We start from the raw sequence: 26,314 nt of genomic DNA on the forward strand, positions 1-26,314 counted from the left end.
TGACCATAGTGATATTCAGCAGTGAAGTATGTAGCACTTATTCTAGGATGAGTTTGTTAACTTAATTGTCTGACCTCATATGTTGAACATAGGAAAATGGTTAAGAAAAAAAATGAATATAAACTCTCAACAGAATATTATGCACCCATGCGAAATATTTATGAGCTTTGATAATAACATGAAAATGTTTATATTATGCTAAATTAAAAAGCAGAAGACAAACATATCATATATGTTATAGATACACACATTTATATGTAACATTTGCTTTTAACTATGCTTATAAAATGAACAACAAATCCCTACATATGAAAAATGAAAGGAAATATTAGGTAAATATTTTCTTTAACATTTTCTATATTTTCCAAATTTTCTTCAAAGAGTTCCTTAAGGAAACATTTTAAATAAAATAAGAGGAATTCTAATGTGACACAGATTACAATTAATGCTCAATATTCCTGACCAAAATTAGATTAGGCCTGAGGGAGGTCAGATGTGAGGAAGGCATTTTGATGGCATTAACACATATTGAATTAATTCATTCAATGAATACTTATATAAACTGACTGGGGGAGGGAGGAAGAAAATCACAGCAGTCATAGTCAAACCAAGAGAATCATCTAGTCCATATTATGCAGCAGCAGGAAGAATGAACCCTGGTGAGACCGAGATGTAATTTAAGAACTGGAATAATATAGCAGCAGAGAATTCATAGGAAGACAAACTTTCAACAAGGAAGAAAAGATCAGAAATGTTAATGTTACAGAGATGCAGTGAGGTCAAGGAAAACGAAGAGAGAGGAAAGGGCACTGAATGTAACAAGTTCAAGGCTAACAGGAAACTAAGGAGAGAAATCAAATTCCAGAGGATGAGTAGGTGAGGAAATGGAGGCAGTGGGTACAAAGGGAGTTGAGAAGTGACAGCAGATTAGACCCAGGGTCACTTGTCTTATCCTTTACAAAATAGTGAAGACCAGTGTGAATTTGGTGGCAAGAGGAGGAAAGGCCAGCACAGAAACAGAAGATTCAAGATGTGGAAATAGTTCAGAACCATACTGTGCCCTGCCTTGCCCCAAAAGTCAGAGGTTAGCCACATGTCTGCTTCTGGCACAGAAGTGAACCTCACACTGTTCCTAAGTGACTTTGGGACCCTATCTGTAAACCATCCCTTGACACAAATCATCTCTTCCGATGGAACCATGCTTGTGCGACTCCTCCACACCTGTGCTCACAAGGCTCTTCCCTCCCTCTGGAACTGGTCTACCTCTTTCATCTGTCCTCCTCTGCTACCCTTGAGCAAGGTCCTTCCACGGTCCCTGTATGAGTCTCCTGGGACTGCAATAACAGTGCCACAAACTGGGTAGCCTAAAATACCATAAATATCTTCTTTCACAATTCTGGAAACTCAAAGTGTGAAATCAAGGTGCCACCGGGGTATTGCTCCCTGTGAAGTCTCTACAGAGGTCCTTCCTTAACTCTTCCTAGCTTCTGGGTGTACATGGCAATCCTTGGTATTCCTTGGTATATATACCACATACAGATGGTGCCAAAAAAAATGTATACACATTTTAATAAAGGAAAAAACTGTATTAAAATAGTAATATAATGAATGACGCTACCATTCATTTGATTAATGCCATCTTTTGAGTGAATGTCCTGCTACACATTGCTACATAATTCAATTCAACTTCAAAAGCAATACATAGATAATACCTCTTAAAATGTGTATACATTTTCTTGGCAACCCCAGTTATATGTATGTGTAACTCCAATCTCTGCCTCTGTCTTCACATGGCCTTCTTGGCTGTCTGTGTTTTTTATATTCTCTTCTTAGAAGGACACCTGGGCCCACCCTAATCCAGTAGGATTACATCTTAACTTTAATTACATTTTCAAAGACCTTATTTCCAAATAAGGTTATATTCTGAGGTTCCAGGTTGTCATGAATTTGGGGAGTGGACACTACTCAACCTGGTAAAATCCTCATCCATTCCTCGGACAGCAGCCATTCCAGTGTGGTGTCATTTACCCCCCAATCCATCTACTCTTTGCTCGTGACTCTGAAATCTGTATCCCCAGTCTCAATCTTTACTCTCTAGACTCATATTTCCTGTTGTCCATTGGACATAGTTGAGCAAGAAATCCACAAGCCCTTGAAACAAAACATGTCCTCTTCAAAAAGAGAGCCCGTTGTGTCTCCTGTGGTCTCTATTTTAATTCATAATAAATCCATCTTGTCTCCCAAGTGAAATGCCTTAGTATTATCTTCAACTTTCTGTTCTTCCTAATCACCTTCCACTACATCTAATCAGATAATAAACACTGTTGTCTGAAATACACTTGTGTGGGATACTATCTCACAAAACTCACTCAGATTATTTCTCTTCTTTCCACCTCTACTGCTAAGGCCTCAGTCTGGGTTCTCAACCTTTCCTTAGACAATTCAGGCAACAACAAGGTTTAATTAAGTAAAATATTATAGAGCACCTACTACGTGATGGTGCTGGGCATACCAAGAGGGATTAAGCACAACCTTGTCCTCGTGTAGTTTTCAATCTCAGCTGGTCTCCCTGCCACTAGGGTTAATGCATTTTGTAAGAAACCAAATCTGATAATGTCATGCTGTGACTTACAATACTCTTTTGAGTCCCTTTTTCCTACAAGATGAATTACAACTCCTCCGATAGTCATAAAAGACATTTCACAACCTGCTTCCCCATGCACCACCCTTCCTAAACCCCAGCTCTCTGTCGATGCCATGGGGGGCATCTTTCCTTTTCCAGATCCTTGCCTAGAAGGCGTGCTTTCTTTGATCTATTGTGCCTTTCTCCCTTCTGTGCCCTGGCAAGCCCCTACCTACCTCTAAAGTGAAGTTCAAATGACCTCTCCTTTCCTACCTCTGATCAAAATCCAAGAGTCTCTGGATTCCAAGAGTCCCCACAGAACTTTCTTCTAATCCCTATATGAACATAGTTACCACACTGTGCTGAAATTTATCTTTTTAGCTGTCTGTCTCCGTCAATAGATCATGAGCTCACAGAAGACCAGGACCAGGTAATACTCATTTATCCCAGTCTGAATGAATGGTATCATGAATGCACCCATCCTTCCCTTTGCTTATCAGAATCCTACCCAAGTTTCCAGGCTTGACTTAGTTCCTGGCCCTTCCCCAGACTTTTTTGAGCCAGTCACTCCAGGCCATGAGTGTCTCCCTCCTCTGAATGGCCACACCAATTACCTTCTGTGTCACCAACGTGGCATTTACAATATGATGCTTTGAGCTACTGATTGTTTCCATTTTCCTTTCTGATACACTTCAAAGCTTCTTTTCTAAAGCTTAGTCTAATTACTTGCATCAAAGTAGGTGTTCCTTAATATTTGCTGATTGGTAAATCTTTAAGAGGATTGGATTTTAGAGGAAATGAGAAGCAGTGGGTGGCACCCAGAACAGGTGGTGGTTTTAGCTTAGAAAAAGACAGAGTGTATTTTTTCCCTATTAAACTAAAATGATAAGAAGGAAGATATAGGAAAACGATAGAGAATACAAAAGTTCTGAATAAAAGAGCTTCGATCTTATAAAAATAATCATGGGAAAATAATACGCTAAGCTAAGCATGCCACATAAATATTAAATGCAGCCAAATAAAACAAGTCAGAATATACTATCTATTGCGCATATAAAGAGAAGGCAAGAGTACATGTAACGTATATGTGGTAGAACATGTCATATATATATTTAACTTATGTAAGGTCACTTCTACAGGCTTATTAGAAATGAAAAGGTGAGAGAAAAACTGTAGAGTGTGGATAATTCTGCCCACTGTTCTCTCAAAGAAGAGAGGGAAGGCCAGTCAGTCAGGCCCACTTCCCATGCACCTCTCATAGTATAAGCAGCTCATGATTCTGAGGCTGATTGATGGGTTTGAAGATGAATCTGAGCCAGGTTCTTCAGTTATCTGTTTGTACAGCAAAGGAAACATAACCTGTACTGACTTGCTGAGAGAGAGAGTGTATGTCATTATCCAATGTAGCACATATTTTTTTGTGACTATATATACTGAAAGCTATGGGCAATTTAAGAGACTTTCAAGGAAATGGACTTAAATAGTTTTCATATTATGTATTGATTAGCTTTAGCACCTAACACCCAAGTAAGAGGTGACTCCACTGGTTAAATCAAATGTCCTCTAATACTACTTAATTCCTATTAGGAGCTCTTATAGTACTTGCTGTTCATACTGCTTATTTGGACATTTAGTCATACACTATCTTATGTTGCTGTTTAATTACTGAATGCTCATATGTAAGTATGATCACCTCATCCATACTATAAGTAAGTTGGTGGCAGTAATCACATCTTAATATTTTATACCCCACAATGTATATATGGCACAGTCCCAAGGACAAAACAAGTGTTTAATTATTAAAAGGCCATTTTATCAATGTCACTTTCTCTATAATCAAACTCTGAGTGTAAAAGAAACAACTCAACTAAATGTGTGAGTTTCATATTCTCTATTGTGTTTTCTAGGGTACACTTACAGCTACAAAATGACTGGTAGGAGGGCAAAAGTCCTTGTTTGACCCAAAATTATTTATTAAATATTAAATAATTAACTGTTACCATATTCAATTGAGAAGGCTTAGTATAAAGGGTATTAACAAAAGATGTTGTCATCAGCATTTTTCTAGAGAGAAAATTAAAAAAAAAAAAGTCATTTGGGAAAGAGGCCTGTCTTTATTAGTGGCCTGGGAGTGAACATCAAATTAAGCTAAGACCAAACCATTCCATTAGAGAAAATGGAAAACGACGGAGCAAAATCTCTCAGGAGTTATCAACAAAATATAGATATATGAGGAGATTAATCAGGATTTGTTTAAGTTTAACTAAATTATAATGTATCATCTCTAATTTAACAACAACATTTTTAAAGTAAAATGAGCCTTTCAGTGCTTGTTCCTGGCATACTAGTTCCTTAACTCCTTTCATTTTATTAATATACCTCTGTCCACAAGGCAGCAGGGATCTCATGAAAACTGAGCAATTACTGAGTGTCACGGGATTTTAAAGATAAGCAGTTTGGATAATTTAAACTAAAAAAAATAATTCTCCTTTATCTCCTGGGTAGGTTTTGAGACTTGGGTTATTCAGATAATTTGGTGGACTTATACCTCATATTATCAGAGTAGACATTTCAAATGTGTTTCTAACACTAGAAAATTATTTCAAACTGTTTTTAGCATGTTCAGTGATGAAGAGACATAAAATTAAATATCATCTCAGTTAAAAAGTAAGTTTGCTGTTATTTTTACTGTGTTGGTCAGCTAGCTCCTTTCAACTCCTGGGTCAAAGTTTTTGGACATTAAAACAAATAAATTCACTGTTATTTCAAGCATAAATGATATGCTTAATAAGCCTCAGAGAACAGAGGTTACTCATTCTGGTTATGTTTTACTTCCTTGCAAACACATACTCATGTTCAATTGAACTTCCTCCAAGTGATTTTTAAGTATTAAAGGTGAACACAGCTCTCCTTTTTCAAGAATATTTTGGGCAACTGTTGTGAAACAAAATGCAAACCATTAAAAATCTGATGTTAAATTTAAAAAAAAAAAGAAAAGCACTCATCAAGAAATTACCCAAAGTTTAAACTCAAGCTCACATAAAAAAAAAACTAAAATTAATTATGGGTAAGCATCTCATAATATTTAACAAGAAAAATATTCAGAATGCTCGACAACAGGTTCAAATTTCCTGACCTGCTTGACAACCTCCCTTTCCACGTCTTTCCTAGATTCCAAAATGTCCTGCTTCTCTCTCTACAATAAATTGTCATTTATCTAGAATGCAACCAACCAGAAAGTGAAAATAAACAGGGTGATGTTGTCTTATGTTCTCTTTTCATTTAATTTACAGGTGTTTATTGAATGCCTACTACGTTCCTAATGCTGTGTTTCATTTACTGTGAGCATATGAAATATGTCACAAATGTTGCTTAGAATTGTGTAACTTCTTTTTCATAAGGAAAAAAATAACAAGGACCAAGTTTTCAGAAATGTAGCTCATATAGCCACTTCCAACACATCAAATAGGTTATTTTGATTCCAACTCTAACTGCCTTGTTTATCTATAACCACAGTAGATACTCTGATGTTAAGAGGAAAACAGTATAAAATCTGGAAGTGCCAAAAAGAGGCAAATCTCTTCTGCATACTTTTACTTTCACATGTATTGTATTATTGGACTTTTTAATAAACTGTAACTAATAATTTACATGTTCTATTAATAAAAATAACCTATTCTCTTACATAATAAGTAAGTGAGGATTAATAAATAAGAGGAAGAGTCTCTTCTTATCCTACACAACACCCATCATGGAATTTTGAAGGGTTGACAAATAAATGTGAGTGATTGTGATTGTGTCCATACTGCAAATCTTATGTTATTTGCATTATTATTCCCACATAGGTCTGTGGACATAAAGCTACGAGTTACAATTTGAAGTTTAATTTTAATTCTCAGGCAGCAAATTTCTAGTTTGCATGGAAATGACTCTACAGATACAGGGAAGCTTGACTAGAAAGCTCTTCTTCAATCTATAAAGAAGAGCCTAATACTCTCCCATAGAAATTATACATGCAACCCTCTCTCCATCCTTGTAGTATATATCCTTGGGGAAATAAAGTTTCATTTTTGCCTTCCAAATTAATGTGTTTCTGTTCCGAATCCTCTACTAGACCACCAATAATTGTGTCACAATGAGGAATTCAATATATGCAAGATTCTGCTTTTAGAAAAACAGAATATATACATGAGGTCAGCAAAATTTCTAGCTCCCCAGGGTTTCCTGTTTGAATACCCTATTTTTGAGTATTCTGGGAATTTTTAAGCAAAAAGATATCTTCCACAGTAGGCGCTGGCAAATGAAACCAAGGAATTAAAACTCCTCTTCTTTCCAAGAGTACAAAGGAAATTAAGATACTTTTAAAACACAAAACCACCCATTTTCATATTTTTTCCATATTTGCAGCTAATAACTATGATTATAACTTCTATTCAAATACAACCATTTTCATTGGTGATAATAACTTCAGCCTTTATTAGTTCATCTTTTTATTTTTTGACAAATTACCTAGATGTTGGGACAACAACTTAACTATCTGAGGAAAAAAAAAGAAAATTAGATTTCTACTTCTCATGTTTCAAGATAAATTCTAAATGAATTATATATTTAAATATTTAAAACATAAAATTACAAAATGAAAATATATGTAGATATGTGAATATTTTTTTCGCCTTTGCCAAGATTTTATTTTGAGTCATTTGAAAGACACTGAGTAAAGAAGGAGAGCCTAAGACTCAGTAGATATAGATTCCAAATTCAAACTCATGTTCTGTCCAACCCCCACCAATGGTCTCGTGTCTTGCCAAAAAGTTGCTTTCTTTGGTTATTCCTATTCAGCTTCCTAGAGAAGAGATCTTTTCCCATAGCCATCTTCATTGTTTGTTTGTTTGTTTGTTTTTTCTTTTCTTGTAGAGTAGAGCTTTATTCCAGGAAACAACTTGTTTGTTGGAGATGGGTATTTGTAAAAAACCATCAAGGTAGATCTAATGTGTTCAACAAAGTGGGAGGGCTCAGCTAGAGGTGAAGAGAAAAGGTTCTCTAGTATTTCCTTATCATCTTGCTGCAACCAGTCATCCCCATGTGGAGATGGCATCCAGGAATAGAGTCCAGTACAGAGTTGTCCTGTCCTTGAATCGTAAATACTAATCATCGGTCTTCCTGTTAAAGCTCGAGCAGCGCGTAGCTCGTCCCCTGGACTGCGATCCTGGAAGGAGGCTCTGTAAATCTCGGCAGTTTTCATGTGGATAGCAACGCCATAAATTATTGGAAAGTGGTTTTCATTTTCTTCCTGGTCATTTAATTCTGTCACACATAATGTCACTAAGTGAATGTCACCTTTTTGACTGTCAAATTCTCTAAGAAGTTGATGAGTAAGTTTTTGTGACAACCGCCTATCACCACAGAAGCCGCCCACGAGGTACACTTCCAGCCTTCCACAGAGTGTGGTCAGAAAAGGATTTTATGGAGTTAGTGATCAAGGGGACCCCAGATTTGGTGTTGGTTCCATCACAATGTGTCAAGCAGGTAGCCCCATTACTTGTGTGCCTCAGGATCACAACGTGAAACGTGTAGCATCACCAGAACCTAGAATGGAAATGGAGCCTCCGGAAGTGGGTGGGCTCGGAGGAGGTCCCCGGTGGACTGTGGCAGCCACACTAACAGCCCCTGGACCACCACTGAAATTACCGAGGGAGCCGCCCAGGATGGCCCTGGACAGGGAATCCCCATTCGCCGGCTGCTCATGTCCCCCTGAACATTCTTGAAGTGAAGCAGGGTGTCCTAAGTTTAACACCAAAACAAAACTATACAAGGAAATGCTGATAGATTTGACTACATCAAAATTTTAAATTTCTAGATGTATAATTCCAGAAATGTGGTGTACACCAAATAATATTTCTGCACAGGATACCTGAAAATTCTGAACAAAACACTTTTAAAAACCTTTTAGCAGTATAGTGTAGATGGCAAGAAAATAAGGGAATTCTTCAGACGCAAAAATAACGTAAAAGATGGACTCCAGAAAGATAATCAAGTACTAAAATGCACAGTTGCCTGGGCGCATATTGGTTATAGTTGCTGATTTCTGGCAGTTTGGAGATTTCAATTTTAATGAGAAACAGGAGACAGGATCAATTTAAAGCAGAAATTAAGATTAAGATGCTTCCACAAAACTGATGTTATAAGAGGAGACATTGTAAGTGAAAAAGGCAAACTGCAAAAGCAAACAAACAAACAAAACAAAACAAAAATCCTCCTGCCCCACAGAGGGTGGTGCTCTGGATTATGGAGTCTGAATAAAAGAAAAAAGAAGAGAATTCAAGAAAACTCATAACTTCAAGTCAACTTTCATTTGCTTTAGTAACAGAACTCAATGGTTTCTATGCAGCCTGAGGGGGTAAAAAACCCAAACAGATTAAAGTAGATAAAAGTAGCTCTTGATTTTGTAGTGCCCCAATTGGCTTGCAGAAGCAAATGAAAATTCTCTCTATAGAAGATAACCTTTACCCATGCCTCATAGACTTCCCACAGATAACATTCCCACAGATAGCATTTTATTTGTGAGCTCACAAATAAAAATCACAAAACACATCAGGAACAAAGCCACCATGAACAAGAGTCAACAGAATAACCAAGTAATTCAATCAGGCTACAGAAATTGCTGGCATTAGAATGATCAGATATTGAATAAAAAATATGTGAGATTAATGTGTTTAAAGAAAACAAGTATTGAAATTATGAATAGGAGACTATAAAAATGGACAGGATTAAAGAAATAAAATATTACTTCTAAGAATGAAAACTATAATAATTAAGATTAGAAACTTAATGTCAGGTTAATCATCATATTACCATGTTTCCCCCAAAACAAGACCGGGTCTTATATTAAGATTTGCTCCAAAAGATGCATTGGGGTTTATGTTCAGGGGATGTCATCCTGAATGAAAACATGGTAGATAGAGCTGAAGAGAGAACCAGTGAACCAGAAGATAAATCTGAGTACATATATGCAGCAAAGAGAATCAAAGATTGACATATAAAAAAGAGGTCAAGAGACTTGGAGGAGACAGTAGACAGAGATATGTTTAATAGGACAGCCAAAAGAAGATAATAAAAAGAATGAAGAGATGCAAGAGAATTTGCTAGAAGTGTGGAAAGACATAAATCCTCAGATTCAGGAATTACAACAATACCAAAAGGGGCAAATGAAAATAAATCCTTACCTAGAAACATCATGAAAAACTGCAGCATACCTGAATTAAAGAGGTCTTAAAGGAAGCCAGAGAAAAAAGAGGGATATCTACAAATGAACAATTTGCTGATATCTTGAGGGTAACCATGAGAGCCAGAAGATTATGGAATAATATCTTCAACATGCCAACTGATAGTAACTCTCAGCCAGGAATTATATACCTAACAAAAGCATCTTTCATGGTAAGTATGATGAAGACATTTTCAGACAAACAAAAATGGAGAAAGTTTACCACCAAAAGAGGTTTACTAAAGGAAGTTCTAAATGAAACACTCTAGGACAAAACTCCAAAGGAAGATCTGAAATACTGAGAGAAAATATAGTAAACATGTTGGCAAATGTAATAAATATTGACTGCAGTCAATGATAACAATGTCTAACTTGTGGCCTTTTAAAAATGATAGAACAAAAATAAGTATAGTACAAAATATGGTTACCAAAGTTAAAGTGTTCTAAGGTCTTTATATTATTTAAGAGGGTGAAGAAGTAACTACCTTAGAAGATTTTTAAGTTAAATGTGCATGCTACAAATTTTAAGACAACCACAAAATTAATGGAAAGAGTATGTATAATCAAAAACTAGAAAAAGTAGAATGAATAAAATAGCATAATAACAAACCAATCCAAAAGAAAACAAAAAGGGAGAAAAAAAATATAGAAAAAGACAGAGAAAATGAAAGTTAAGATGGTAGAGATGAATTCAAAAGCAATAATAATCACTATAAATGAAATGATTAAACTCCTTCATAGAACAAAATTGTCAGACTGGAATTAAAAAAAAAAAAAAACAAACAAAAGATATACCTAACACGTAAGGACCACAAAATAGGTTGAAAGTGAAAGGTTGGAAAAAGAACATACTAGGTAAATATTAACCCAGAGAAAACCAAAAGACTAGAGACATTATTATATAAGATAAGCGACGATTAGTTTTCATACAGAAAAAAAAATGAAATTAGATTAGCATTTGCATCAATTAATTATTGTTATAGAATAAATCACCTCAAACTCAGTGGATTAAAGCAGCAATGGTTTATTATCACTAAAAAGTCTATGAGTCATTTGGGATTCAATTGAAATCCACTGGGCTCAGCTCATGATGCTTGGCTGAGCAGCCAGCTCATGAAGCTTGGCTGAGGTAGCTCCCCTTCTCTTGAGACTAGCGGACTAGCTCAGACATGTTCTTCTCATAGCAATGGGAGAAGCAAAAATGCACAAGACCTCTTAAGACCTATGCTTGGGACTAATGTCCATTCTCCACTCTGTTGGCCAAAACAAGCCATACGACTCATCCCAAGTCAAGAGCTGGGGAAATAGCATCTAACTTTGTAGGAGGAGTTTGAAGTCACATACCGAAGGGGATACAGGGATGGGTAAAGAATTGGGACCAATAATACAACCTACCACAGCATATGAAAGCATTCACAAAAATCAATTTCAGATATTACCATAAAGGGAAGTGCGGGGAAGGAGTCACAAATTGAGAGAAGGCACTGCAATACACAAAACTGACCTAAGATCACTATACAGAATATATAAAGAATACCTTGCAATAAAAAAAAGAAAGGGAGGAAGGAAGGGAAGGAGAGAGGGATGGAGGGAAGGAGGGAGGAAGGAAGGAAGGAAGGAGGGAGGGAGGAAGAGAGGGAGGGAAGGAGGGAGGGAGGGAGAGAGGGAGGGAGGGAGGGAGGGAGGGAGGGAGGGAGGGAGGGAGGGAGGGAGGGAGGAAAGACAAGCTAATAGAAAAGTAGTAAAAAGACATGAAAAGGCTTTCTTCAGAGGAGCATCCACAAATGACCAATAAACTTATGAAAAAACTGTTCACCTCATCAGTAATCAGACAAATGCAAAATAAAACAATAAGGTACCATTTTACAGCCACCAGTGATTTTTAAAGCCTGATAACATAAAAAGTAATAATATTACAATAATGTGCAATAATAGAAGCTTTTAAACATTATTGATGGGAATATAAAATGGTATAAGCCCTGTGGAAAACAATTTGGCTTTTTAAATAGCAGATGGCTTACATTTTTTTAACATTTTTTTATTAGTTTCAGGTGCACAAAACAATGTAATAGTAAGACATTTATCATTTATATCCCTCACACAGTGACAACCCCCTTTCCCCCATCCACTACCCCTCTTATAGCAGAAAATATGCTTACCCTACAACCCAGCAATTGTAATATTAAGAATACACTTTTTGCATACAAGCACCAAGAGATATGTACAAGAAGGTTTATGGTAGCATTTTTTTATAATAGCAAAAAACTGGAAACGACAGATGAATAAATAAATTCTGATATGGTCATATAGTAGAATACCATACATGCATTTAAAAGGGTGTTTCAACAATGATGATTCTCAATGCATAATGTTTAGTTTAAAGAAAAAAAGGAAGTCACAAAAGAATTCATAAAGTATGATTCTATTTATACACAGCTCAAAAATATACAAAATTAAATAATATATTGTCTAAGAATTTTCCATATGTGATAAAGCTATAAAGAAAAGAAGACCAAAATTAAGGAAATTGGTTGCTTCTCAAGAGGAAAGGAAATGTGATATCATAGGAACTCATACAAACTTCAACGCTTTGGCAATGTGCTATTCTTAAACTGGGATGTGTATTTAAGGTTACTTGCTTAATGATTATTATTATTCAAACATATATATATGTAGTTTTTGTGTTCATTTGTACAATGTGTTTAATTTTTAAAATAAACCTTAAAGGTTTACACTATATATCAAAAATATCACAAATATTAAAGGCATGTAACAAAGTAAAAAAATCTTTTATCCTATCTATCATGTTTCCCCGAAAATAAGACCTAGCCAGACCTAGTGCTAATGCGCCTTTTGGAGCAAAAATTAATATAACACCCGGTATTATTATATTTGTATATGTTATGTTATGTTATGTTATATCATATTATATAAAACCCTTTCTTATATATTATATTATATAAAACCCTATCCTATATTATATTAAAATATGACCGGGTCTTATATTAATTTTTGCTCCAAAAGACACATTAGAGTTCATGGTCCAGCTAGATCTTATTTTTGGGGAAACACGGTAATAGACAAAGAGTTACTACATTTTTTAAATTCTACAAATAGATTTAATACCAAGATAGGCTAAACACTGAAATAGACAATCCATTTAAAAAATTATAGATGTATGAGTATACTGGAGGTGCCAAAAAAATGAATACACATTTTAAGAAATGTTATCTATGCTCAAGCAGTAGTTCACCATAATCAGAAGTGTCTGGATGCTGATGGTAACCACATTGAGCACCTTTTGTAATTGAAGAAGTCAAATGTGATTTGTATTCATCTTTTATTAGTATATATTGAGTATTACAGTTAATACAGTTTTTTCCTTTCTTAAAATGTGTATACATTTCTTTGACACCCTCTGTATATATAAAAAAAGCATTCAACATCACTAATAATAAAATAGAAATCAGAGTAACCATGTGATGTCATTTTCAACTGTGAGAATGGTAAAGATTAAAAAGAAAAGGATAGTATGGGATAAAAAAAATCACTCACATTTAGGAGGAGGGACTACATATTGATATAATATTTCTGGGGAACAATTTGGCAACAGATATCAAAAGTTTTAATGTGTGTTTACCATTTAACCTAGGAATTATGCATCTAGAAATTCATCCTAAGGAAATGAACAGTCAAATGCAAAAGATTCATGTATAAGGACACTGATTGGAAAACTTGGAAACAATTTGCATGTCCAAGACTTAGGGATTGGCTGAATACTGTATAGCAACATATACAATATCACATTAAGCAACTATTAGATGATAGCATAGATACCTAATCATGGACAGGGAAATGTGTTGATAATAACATTATGTGGGGGAAAAAAAACAGTGGCAATATAAGTGGACATAAAATAACCCCATTTAATTATAAATATAATGCATATAAATATATGTGTGTGTGTTTGTGTGTGTAAATAGAGAGATATTAAATGATAGATATTATCAAAATGAAAATGTTAACACTCATAATGTCTGGATGGTAGGATTTTAGGTGATTTTGTCTTTTCGCTTGTCTTTATTTTCTTATTTCCTATAATAATCATGCATAATGAATAATTTTAAAAGAAAAAAATTTAAACATAGTACTTAGAAAAATAATAGTGTATGTAAACAGTACCATTACAACTTTTTAAACCACATTTTTTCTTTATGGTGAATGTGGCAGTTTTCAAAGGAAGATGTTGAGATTCAAGAAGTAGGGAAGGAAGGAAGGAAAAAAGGAAGGAAGGAAGGAAAGCAAGGAAGGAAGGCGAGGAAGGAGGGAGGAAGGGGAGCGGAAGGGGAGAGGGAGGGAAGGAAAGGAATCCAACTGTGGAATTCAACACAAGGCCATTTAACAACAGAAGTCACTAGTGAAATGATTTTTAAATGCCCTATTGTGGCTATAGTTTAATACAACAGAGTAAGAAAGTCATACAAATTAAAATCCAATACCAGGGGAAAAAGTAGAAAATCTATAGAAATCTAAACATTTTTAAAAAGTTATCTGGATTTCAATGATGGTATACATTAATAAGAGAACCATACTTATAAGATGAGGAATGTTTTAAGTTATAAATTGTTTATACATTGTGCTTCCATTATGGAGTTTGATGTATCCCCTGACATTACACAGTTAATATAATGAGAAGAAAAACAAAGGGAACCTAAGAGACCGTGGGGATTAGTAATAGGACCTAGGGACTTTCACCTCCAGTTCATTGTTTGGAATTTAGCCTACATCAACAAATGACTAAGAATTATAGCATACACTTCATTCCCGTGGTTACAGGGTCCCTCTTGCCTGGAGAAAAAGTATTCAATCCAAAGAGCAGCCTACTAACGTGGCACTTCTCCTAGAACCCTGCAAACACTGTAGAAATTAAAGACCAATCCTGATTTTAACCCTTTCTCTAAATAATCATGCATGTATAAAAAGAGGAAATAAGAGGGTTAAAAATTCAGGAATACAGGTGGCTTAAAATCCAAGTAAAATCGTCCAGTTCTAACTTTCATACAAGTGCTAGTAAGTTTTCATTAAACACTAAACCATGCTATAATTAGAAGACAAACTTGATCAGTCCTAGTATTTTAAATTTCATTTCAAATTTGATGCCCTACTATCAAAAGTCCAAGATTTCTGTTACATTTAAAGCCTGGTTTAAACCTCCCAATGAGTGCCTTCCAATAAGTACCTCCAAGTCATATATTTTATATTTTCATAGTAGAATATTTTCCCAATAGAGTTAAGAGTTTTCTATGAGATAATGAACAATTATGCCACAACTTGCTAACAAATGTTCTTTACAGTGAATACCCAATTAGTTGTGTCTGTTTGACTCATGCTGGCTTTCATTCAAGACTGAATTTATGTAGCAAGACCTGTTCTTTCCTCGAGATATGACTCTGGTGATTGAATAATGTTAAGTATACATGGCTAAGATCCCAAAATCTGACAAATTGGATTACTGCTTGTAGAAATTTAAATTCCAGTTGAGAGCATCTCACAGTTCCCAAGGGCCATCACAAACTGTAACCATAAATGTTATTTATTCATGACTAAATAAGACAAAATTAGTAGGTAGGGGGTTAGAGGGGCAGGGGTAGGAGGTTATTGGAAGGATAAATCTGTCAACTATTTAGGTTAAACATAACATTCAGAAGCAACTCTTTCAGCTATAAAATTATTTGGTAAATTTTTAACAGCAGGGTTTATTTTTGGTTTGGTGTGTTTTTTTGTAATATACCAAATATAGAGACCTTAAAAAACATTATACAGTAATACTATACATTGATAAGAGCCCTCAAAAATTCACTTGTTATACCCCCTTTCCTACCAAACTTTTGAAGAAAATTTTACAATCAGAAAAGAATAGGAAAACAAAACAAAATCAACTACAGCTACTTAAAAGAAAAATTTACTGAAACTAAGTAGATTCTGCTGGATCCCAGCTGTTGGCTTTTTATTTTTTCTAAAATTAAGATTTCAAATTTGAAACAGAAAATAAACTATGCTTGACATACCAGGTGCTCTTCTAAATATATATATATATATATATATATATATATATATGTATATATATATATATATATATATATATATATATATATATATGTATGTATATATATATATTACTGGAGTGGAGGAAAATTAAGGGAGGCATTAATAGTCAGGGGAAAGCCTGAAATAAACAATTAAACCCTTTCCCAGCTTCTAGAAAGAAATTTTAAGACCGGGGACCAGCCTAAAAACACAATTACCACAGGAGGATTCAATTAAACATACTCTTGATTGTGTGGAATAACATGAATCCATTTGGGTAACATAAATGCTTTCACAGCTGGGTAAAAAAAGAAAATGGGAAGATGTAGTAAGTCTTTGTCTATTAGCTACTCATGGATGGCTTTAGAATAGATGAAATTCCTGACTCTGATTATATCTACCACAAGCCCCATGCATGCTGAGTATTTTAGTGACAATATAAATCTTAGGCTGTATGCATGACAACAGGTTTCTGGGTCATATAAGAAATTATTCAAGAGGATTTTTATTGAATGTTTTTATTGAATATTTCTTTTTTCCCATGGCCATAGTTAATTTAGATCTATCTCTTTCATTTTATTTTGTCCAAAGACTACACAACTTTACCTTTCTTTTATTAAAAAGCCAATTTCCTGATAGCCATTCAAATGTTTTATTATAATAAGATACTGATTATAGACAACCAGATTTTGAGTGGTTTAATGCTCTCCTGGGTGGAAAATCAATAAAACACCTTAGCTAGGAGAGCTACCTAAAATACGCTAAAGTAATAAGCCATCATTCATATATGCTAATGAGGCCACAGACAGACTCACTCTTGAAGTGCTTAGGGTCCCATTTCCTGTGTTGTCGTAGATGTGCCCTAAACCAGCCATGGATCCTAATATTTCCCTTATAACCAAGGGCATTTGCCTTTAGATGTATTTCTCTGTGAAAAGTTAAGTTTGTTCAGGTATCAAACAGACAAACTCAAACTTGCACAGGGTGTATTGACCATCTATCTGAACAATACAAGGTAAAATTAAATGCATCCTTAATCCTTAACAGGCAAGCCCAGATTTTCTTCAGTCTCAGCAATCTAGGCCTCAGCTTCCTCGCCTGTACAATGCAGGAAGTAATACCTCATAGCATTGCTGTAAAGATTAATTTAAGCCTAACTCATAGTAAGCCTCAAAAATTGTGGCCTCTTTCTAGATCACAAAGCTACACATAGATAAAATAGAGGTTGCCAAAAAAATGTACACACATTTTAAGAAAGGAAAAAACTATTAAAATTATGCTGATGGTAACCACTCTGAGCACCTCTTATAATTGCAGAAGTCAAACTCGTATTCATCTTTTGTTATTGGTATATATTGAGTATTACAATTTTAATACAGTTTTTTTTTCCTTTCTTAAAATGTGTATACATTTTTTTGGCACCCTCTCTATAATTACATAATTACAGGAATTTTTTGCTTGCTGGTTTTCAATAATATTCTCTACTCATTAACGTCTTTAAAATTTAAATGTGTGCTTCTTTCTTTGGTAGTTTATTTCTTCAAAACTTGTTAAAGTTCAAATTAGAAGCTTCAAATACTTACCATGAAATTCTTTACCTAGGGATTATTTATTATAGAGAAATCTATTATAGGGCAGACACAGTTTTTGTTGGTTTGGAACATATACAATTTGGGGGCCCTCTTTAAGAAAAAGAATATGAAATTATGAATACAAAATTAGATACAAGGCCTTAGAAATTAGAAATACAAAACTAGGTAGAAGGCCATGCAAGTGAAGAGGCTCTGAAGTTTCATTACCTTCATGGTAAATCCACCCCTGATAGCAGTTCTAACATCAGAAGCATCATCTATCATTCTCATTTTTAATTCTTTCACCCTGAAAAAGAACTAATTTGTTCTGAAAGGTAGGCAAGATGGTACATACAGTACAAGTAGGCTGTTTTGCATAGTAACGTGAAAGAATTTTTGCTAATCAAATAATTTTTCATGTATAAAAGAACCAAAGAAATCCTATAACCTGTATTTTTTTATGTCAAGAATTCTGGTATGAAATGAATAAACAATTTTCAAAAATTATGTTCTGTGACCTGCTTTGTTTATAGCAATTACTGTAACTACTTTAAGTTGTCTCAATTAGTCACTTAGGAGACAGAACTTTGTAGAAATTTATCAAATCTCAAATACACCATAATTCTTAAGTAGAAGACAATAGCCTTGATCATAAAAAGATAACTTCTTTTTGGAGGAAACATTTTTATCACCTAACATTATTTTCTTCAGGATACTCTTGGAAAATAAAATTAGCATACAATAAGAGAGGTATATGATAGTAAATCTATCACCTGTTATTGTAGCCAACTTATAATTCCATACTAATCCTATATGTTTAATGACATACAAACTTTAAATGTTTCATAAATTGAATTAACTTCCTGACAGCAACCACTGTCTCTATCATTCATTATTCACTCTTCAACCCGCTGCAGTCTGGTACTCACTGCCACCCCTCCCATTAAAAAGCTTTCTTCAAGGTTAAATATGACCTCTGTTTCTAAATTCAGTTAACATGGTTTCGATTTGAGACAAAAATACTTGAAACCCACTTATAGAGCCTCAACTCCCCTTCCCCCCCTCTTTGATCTCTCTACTCCATTCATATTGAATGACTTACAGCTCCCCTGTAGGCTCTCTAAGCCTTTGTGATAAGCCAGTTCCTCCTCCTCCGGTGTCCTGGCAAACTTGACTTATCCTCCAGGACTCACCTTAGATGTCCCTCCTTCCAGGAAGTAAACCTTCCTTGACCTCCCAAAGTGGGGTTAATTGCCCTTTCCTTGTGCTTTCTGACCTGCTCTATCTCATTGCATTATAATTGCCTGTTTAGATGTTTGACACCTAATATCCTTAGGGGAATATTAGGAATATCCTTGTAATATCCTTAGGGGAATAGTGGTAAACCCAATGTTTAGTACATAGCATGTGTTCTACAAATATCTGTGGAAAATTAAGGGACTAATAAAAATATCAAAAACAAACAATTTTTAAAATAAATAAAAAACACATATCCACACACACAAACCATCCAGATTATTTTACATTTGGCTAAGTTTTACTTTCTATTCATAAGATTCAATTATAGCAACTAAATGTATTCAATAATTCAAAATAAAATGCATTAGCAGGTGATCAGCACATAATCACCTAATTAAATCTAATCACCAAATTAAACACTTGTATCTCTGCATGGCAATAAAACCAGTAATTTAGTCTACATTACTGCCCATAAATGGTTTGGCTATTAAGTTTATTTTTTCACAGAATTTATTGACTTAACAGGTTATTTGAAAAGCATACAGGGGGATGTAGGGTATAGCATAAAGAATATAGTCAATATTACAATAACTATGTATGGTGTCAGATGGGTACTAGATTTATTGGGGTGATGGTAAGTGGTTTGGGGGGTAAGGTGAAAAAGGTGAAGGAATTAAGAAGTACAAATTGTTAGTTATAAAATGGGGCTGTAAAGTAAAGCATAGGGAATATAGTCAATAATATGGCAATAACTATGTATAGTACCAGGTGGGTACTAGACTAGTCAGGGGGATCACTTCTTAAATGATATAAATATCTAACACTATGCTGTACACCTGAAATTAATATAAAATAATATTTAATGTAACTAATTGAAAAATTTTAAAAGGGGGGGAAAGTTGAAGAGGTATAAGTGGTTCAAATTTCCAGGTAGAAAACAAATAAGTCATGGGGATGTAATGTACAGTATAGGGAATATAGTCAATAATATTTTGATGGTGTTGTACAGTGTCAGATGGTTGATGGATTTATCATGGTGATCACTTCTTTAGGTGTATAAATGTTGAATAACTATGGTGTACACCTGAAACTAATATAATATTGTATGTTAGCTACATTTTAATAAAAATATTTTTTTTAAAAGTATATAGTCAGTGGCTTTATAGTGACTTTATAATTTAGGAGCAGTCTATTAATCAATTTCAAATGTATGACTAAGAGCTTCTTCATATAAGTATTATTTCCACATTTTCAGACTTAATACATTACCTCTTACAAATAATAGAAATACACATTCACTTTCATTTGAAAAGGAATTTCAATTTGGTTATATCTTAAACATTCTATGTGTTTTAAAAATCTCATCATTGTCCAAATAAAATAGCGAATCAAAAGGATAAGTCACAAACCCGCTTTTATAAATTTGCACTTTAAGAAATCTAGTTGGAAAGAGCAAAACATACACAAATGAACTCTATTGTATTTCAAGGTCCATTAAGCAAGCAGTCTCTTCAGGTTTTTCAATATACCAAAGAAAATGGTAGCAAAACAAAATCACAAAAGGTAGCTGATAAGCATTTCATAAAGGTAATCACTCTTGACCAGAGGGTAGGAGGAAAGGAGACATAGTCTTCATAACATCCTCATCGTGTTCGGAGAGATTCTTCAATTAACCACAGCTTCCAAGAAAACACTATTTATACAATAATTCATCCCACACATTTTTGTTGAGAACCTATTCCATGGCAAGCATTGACACAGAAATGGATGGGCATAAAATAGCCCCTGCCTTGGTGGAGCTTAAATGAAGATGTAGTGAATGTTTGACAGCAGCTTATTACTGGGGGGAAAAATCTGAATCTCTAAACTTTTACCCCAAAAATATGCCTTTATAATTTTACTCTGTTATAAACCACTTCCCAGACCTGGATAACTATCTTACTAACGTGTAGTGTGTATCTCAAAAAATACCTTTGAGCTTCTTTTCAGCTGGAAATTCCACCTTCCAGTAATTCACCATAATGACCAACAAAGGGAAAGCAGAGACACACCTGCTCTATGTTCTCTAGGCCTTTTAGAAAGCATGGAGTTGTTTCTCTGGTCACATACATTTGAAGTTAAAAGAAAGGTGATATTGTAGACATCCAGGGAATGAACACTATTCAAAAAGGAATGCCCCGCAAATGTTCCCATGGCAAAACTGGAAGAGTCCACAGTGTTACCCAGCATGTAGTTGGTTGGCATTGTTGTAAACAAACAAGTTAAGGGCGAGATTCTTGCCAAGAGAATTAATGTTTGTATTGAGCATATTAAGCACGTTAAGAGCAGAAATACGCAGCTTCCTGAAATGTGTGAAGGAAAATGATCAAAAAAAGAAGGAAACCAAAGAGAAAGGTACCTGGGTTTAGCTGAAGTGCTAGTGTGTTCCACCCAGAGAAGCACACTTTGTGAGAACCAATGAAAAGGAGCCTGAGCTTCTAGAACCCATTTCCTATGAATTCATGGCATGATAAGTGTAAAACAATAAAAGATCGCTGTTCTGTTAAAAAAAAAAAAGTGTCATCAATTCCCTCAGAAAGGTATAAGCATTGTCTATTTTCCCTTCCAAATAAGGGTGGGCCAGAGACAGGGCTTTCTTCATTTCCCCAACACACAGCCCAGGGCCTGGAACACTCAAAATGGAATGAAGGGATGAATATTATATATTATCAAGAAAACAGGATTCCAGACCCAGCTCTGCTATTAGAGGTGGTTGGGTGGGTGGGTGGGTGGGGATATCTATTTTCAATTAAATTTCTTCATCTATATGATAGAAGAGTGAAATTAAACCTCTGAAGTATAATCATAAAAAGAATATGAATGTCATAGGAGGTCAAATAATTAAAGATCTAGTGCTTGTTTAATGGTGCAGGACCTTTGATAAACAGGAAATAATGGGAATAAGAAGGGTCTAAAAAATGATCCTCCCGCTGAAATCCAGAAAAGAGGAATCCAGTTCCTTTTACATGACTCTGAAATGTTTTATTTCATTTAAATTAATTCTCAATTTGTTCAACTGCAGTTTTAAGGTTCTTTATAGAAAAATGAGTAACAATGAAAGGAACAAGAGTACTTTTATTTTATGTGACTTACTTGTTACCTATCCCATGTAAATACAATGATGTTGGTTTAAGAAATCTGGCTTTCCTCAGCTGCTAGTAGAACAATAAATGAGGGCCTAAAAGATGGTAGGGAGGAAACACAATCAGTAGATGCTATGTGGAACAAACAGCAAGAGAAGAAAGAAGAGAAGAAAGGTGATAGTAATTAAGCATACCAATAAGAGTCAGCATGTACCAAGAACAGCATAACTTTTCATGTAAAATCTGAAAGGAAGTCTGGAATTAGCAAATGTTCACAGATTCTTGACTCTGTGGTGAAAATTCCAAATCCTCTCTATCTTCATTACCAACCAACATATCATCCTTGCAGACTGAAGTATAATTTGATATAGAGATACAAATGTTATGCTCTCCATTGAAATTCAGACATACGTAGGAGTTTGTCTGGTGAACAGGTAGGGTAGGCCTGTTGGAAGATGATTTACTTTGCAAAACAGGAGCCTCCTAGGGACAACCCAAGTTTGATTCAATAACTAAGACACAGTAGTTGGGGAGGAAGAGAGGAGAGTAGCAGCATGTCCTGAGGATAGTATGGCCACTCAGATTTGTCCCGTGGCCAAAGTCTCAAATATCAATTCCTAAGGAAAAGTGCTGATGAGAAAAACTGTTTCTGCTATTGACTGTACATATTGATAGCCAATGCAATCAATGCCCCTTTGGTGCCCATGTAACAGTGTAGCTTGAGAAGGAACAAGAGACTTTTCCCTCACTTCTGCATGGGTCCAGGGTGGTTTTAGAGCTTCAGAGGCTGCAGAAAACAGTTTACTTTGGAGCCTCAAAGGCTCCAGCCCAACTGTGGGAACTGCAGTGCCCGATGGAATACCTCAGACTTCATTCCCAGGAGAGTTAGGCCATTTTGCAGGCTCAGCAGTTGTCTGCTGTAAGCAGAAGTGAGAAGGATGCATTCATGAGCCCACGTAAGACCTGAGCCTGCCCTGTCCAGAAGGAGAAAAATGTGGGACTGAAGGTCCTGCAGTAAAAAGCAGATACAAAGACAAGGAAACAGATAATTATTCTCAATGTCGGCATGTTGTGGCCTGGAGTAACTCTAGTAACAAAGAAACTGAGGAGACCAGCCCTACCCTCCAGCAAAGAGGCTTAGACTAATCCTGCTCTCAGAACACTTAATGTCCCTGGGCCTCCATTTCTTCATTTTTCTTTAATAAACACATATGAAGCACCAACTAGAGCCACTCAGCTGAGAGCTAATGATATCAAGATTAACGTGCCCTGACCCCTTAAGGAGCTTTTGGTCCTGTAAGGGAGACCGACATACAGATGCACATACACGTGGGAATCATAAACTGTAGGTCAATGTAATGAAAACGGAAATATACACGGTGCTGTCATAGGATAGACAAGCATTTAATTCAATCTATAAGTCATAAAATAGAAGGGATAATTTTCCCATGAAAGCTGGATTTTCAATCAACTGAAATGGAACATGATTATTATCCAGGAAATTATGGTTGTCCTATTCAGTAATGACTAGCACTAAGGGCTAAAGATTACTCATAGAGGAAATCAAAGATAAGTTTTATAAAATATTGCACAATATGAGGAAATGTTTAAAATATAATGTTAAGAAAGAAAAACACAATATATAAAATCATGTACATATATATAATGTATATGCTCCAAAGTAACATTGTCTATATTTGCATATATACTTAGAATAAATAAGGGAAGAGAGAGAGAAATCAAGAGAGAGTAAGTGAACATATAGACAAGTCTGGAAAGAAATACAACAAAATGTTAACAGTGGTTGTCTCTTAGGGTGATGATATTTAAAGTCAATTTCATTATAGATGATTTTAATTTACATCTTTATTTTTTCCTATAGTTTTATTAAATGTCTACATTGAGCATTGTTACTTTTTCAGTCTGAAAAAAAACAAACACTGTTGTTTGAAAGAGCCATTAGGAAGAAGGAAACTATAGAATGTTTAGAAACATAATAAATTCATTTTTAAATATTAGCAAATCATTGGGGAAAAGATTCTAATCAAGTTTGTCACTTTTAAACCAATTGTTATAATCCTTTAATATACTTCAGAAGAAAAATAACTACCATTTTGTCTAAAATACAGCTGATTCACACATTATTTTGAAATTGCTGTTTATTAGTTAGCTCTAGCCCAGAATTTCTGAGTGTTTGAAAGAAGACTCATAGTCTTCTTTGGGTATACAGCACAACCCCGATTTTCCTCACTGACTAAATAGTCCCTCAGAAGAGAAAACAATCCTTTAATATAGCACAAACTTATAACCAAACTAAGTCTTCACAATACACAGAAAAGGCGAAAAATAAGCAGTTATACACTAAATTTTCCAGGTACTTAAACCACCTATCTAGAGGTTCAAGACAAAGAGTAAGTTTTATTTATGTATCTGAGTGTGACCAACAAACCATGTGTCATTTTACATCACACACAGTGCTTAACACCATCTTTCCAAGATAAATATTCAAGAAAAAGATGAAAAGGATGAGGACAAAGATGATATTATGAAGTGTTTTTGCTGTTCGTTCCACAAACATCTGTTGAGTATCTACCAAGTGCCAGGCTATCCTCATTTCGTCAGCAATACAAAGATAAAACTATCAATTTCAGCTCCCAGACCAGTGGGACCTGGGCATAGAAAGGGCTTAGGGCAGTGTCCTGGAAGCTTACAGCAGGGGTAGTTATGGGGGTCACCTGCTCAAGGTCTGCAAAGCACAGTGATAAGCAGAAATAATAGGAAAGGTCATCTCTAGGAGAGATACCAAAATCAAAGTCAGGCTGACTAGGTGAATTGTCGGGCTGAGAGGAGGATTCCTAGTAGGAGGCAATGGGGACTGAAATCAAAACAGACAAGAGGATTCATAGGATAAGGACAGGTGGAGAAATTTCCTGAAGGACAGTGCATTCTGCATAAAGTTTCATAGAGCATGTTCTGCCATGTAGGCTGGAAGAGAGGTAGACAAACACAGTTCCCACCTTCCAGAAGATCACAGTTTGGTGGAAGAGAGAGATAACACTCTTTTAATTCCACACACGTACAGGTCAGCTCCACCCAACAGCTCCCTAAGCCTGGAAACATGCCCCAGTCAAATGCTCAATTGTATTGTATGGATGGATGATGATAATAAAGATTATGTGAAATAGACAAAGGAGGCTTTTGATAAAGAGATAGAACAGGGGAGGGGAATGAATGCTCCAAAGATGAGGAGTTAAGACACCTGGTTCTAGTCCTCAGCTCTGCCACTAACTAGCGTTAACTTGGACAAGTCGTCTAAGCGCCAAGTTTCATGAGGGAGTTGGAGCAGATGGTTGCTAAGATTCCCTTTTCTTCTATTTCCTTTTCACCATAAAATGAATTCATCTATCTTAAATCAGATGGAAAAGTCCTTTCTGATCCTGCCATTCTTCCAACTAAATTGAACAAATTCAAGTGTTTTATAACTCTTGGCCCTTTTAAAAATTAACTACAATTGAAGCATCTGCCTGAACAGTGTTATTAAAAAAAATTAAAATAAAAAACCCTTAAATCTAAGCAATATCCTTGCAATATCTCCCTTGTGAATATGTAAACTTTTAACCTCTTACCTTGAAAAGTGTTTCCACATTTGCCCTATTTAATCAACCATAAAAGTCAGATATGTCATTTCTTATATTTTTTCCATTAGCAGCACACTGTAATTCCACATAGAAAGGTGGGGTTTTTTTGTTTGTTTTTTCTGTGGTTTATTATTATTTTTTTTTTTGCCTTTCCACATTCTGCAGTGAGAAAGAAGTTAATGCCAGTTTATCAAAATAATTTATGCCTTAAAATTTCTCTAAGAGCAGAAAGAAAAATAACCTCCATTCCATTTTAGGCTTTGCTCTCAGCAGTTCCATTGGGATAGGATATGACATACTAAGGGGAAAAAATCATAAATCGGTATTACTAATGATATTATACAGTTTTAAAATTCTAGATTTGAACATACACAATGTCTTTAATTTTGTTTAAACCACTGCTCCCTAAAAAAAAAAATTATTTTAAATATTTTCAAAGAGATTTTAAAATCTATTTTGGTATCTGTAATCAGTATCAAGATACAAGCTTAAGTATTCACAAAAGGACAGATGAAGATTTTCTATTTTAATAAAAATCCATGAAGTGAAGGAAAAAAATAATTCAAGTAAGGTAAAATAAAGTTGGAAAATAAAATACCAAAAATTCTAAAACTAAAAGTCAACAAAATATTATGGAAAGATTCCAAACTGGCAAAATGGGGGAGTGATAATCCATTTTTTAAAATTATGTATTGAAATAAAATTACTAATTTTCAGGGGGTATTATTTCTAACTTGATGCTCTATAATGCAATCATCTTTAAACCGTATTAG

At 34.9% G+C, this 26,314-nt stretch overlaps 1 pseudogene across 1 annotated transcript; it reads right to left on the reverse strand.

Annotated features, from left to right (window-relative positions):
- Nucleotides 1-7,466: 7,466 nt before the first annotated feature.
- Nucleotides 7,467-20,801, reverse strand: LOC308506006 (protein N-terminal asparagine amidohydrolase-like; annotated as a pseudogene). The gene is made up of 2 exons: nucleotides 20,753-20,801; nucleotides 7,467-8,404 (listed from the first exon to the last, which is right to left on the reverse strand). The product of its transcript is annotated as a protein N-terminal asparagine amidohydrolase-like (transcript).
- Nucleotides 20,802-26,314: the final 5,513 nt, after the last annotated feature.

This window comes from Rhinolophus hipposideros (genome assembly GCF_964194185.1).
Source record: "Rhinolophus hipposideros genome assembly, chromosome: 12".
NCBI lineage: Eukaryota > Metazoa > Chordata > Mammalia > Chiroptera > Rhinolophidae > Rhinolophus > Rhinolophus hipposideros.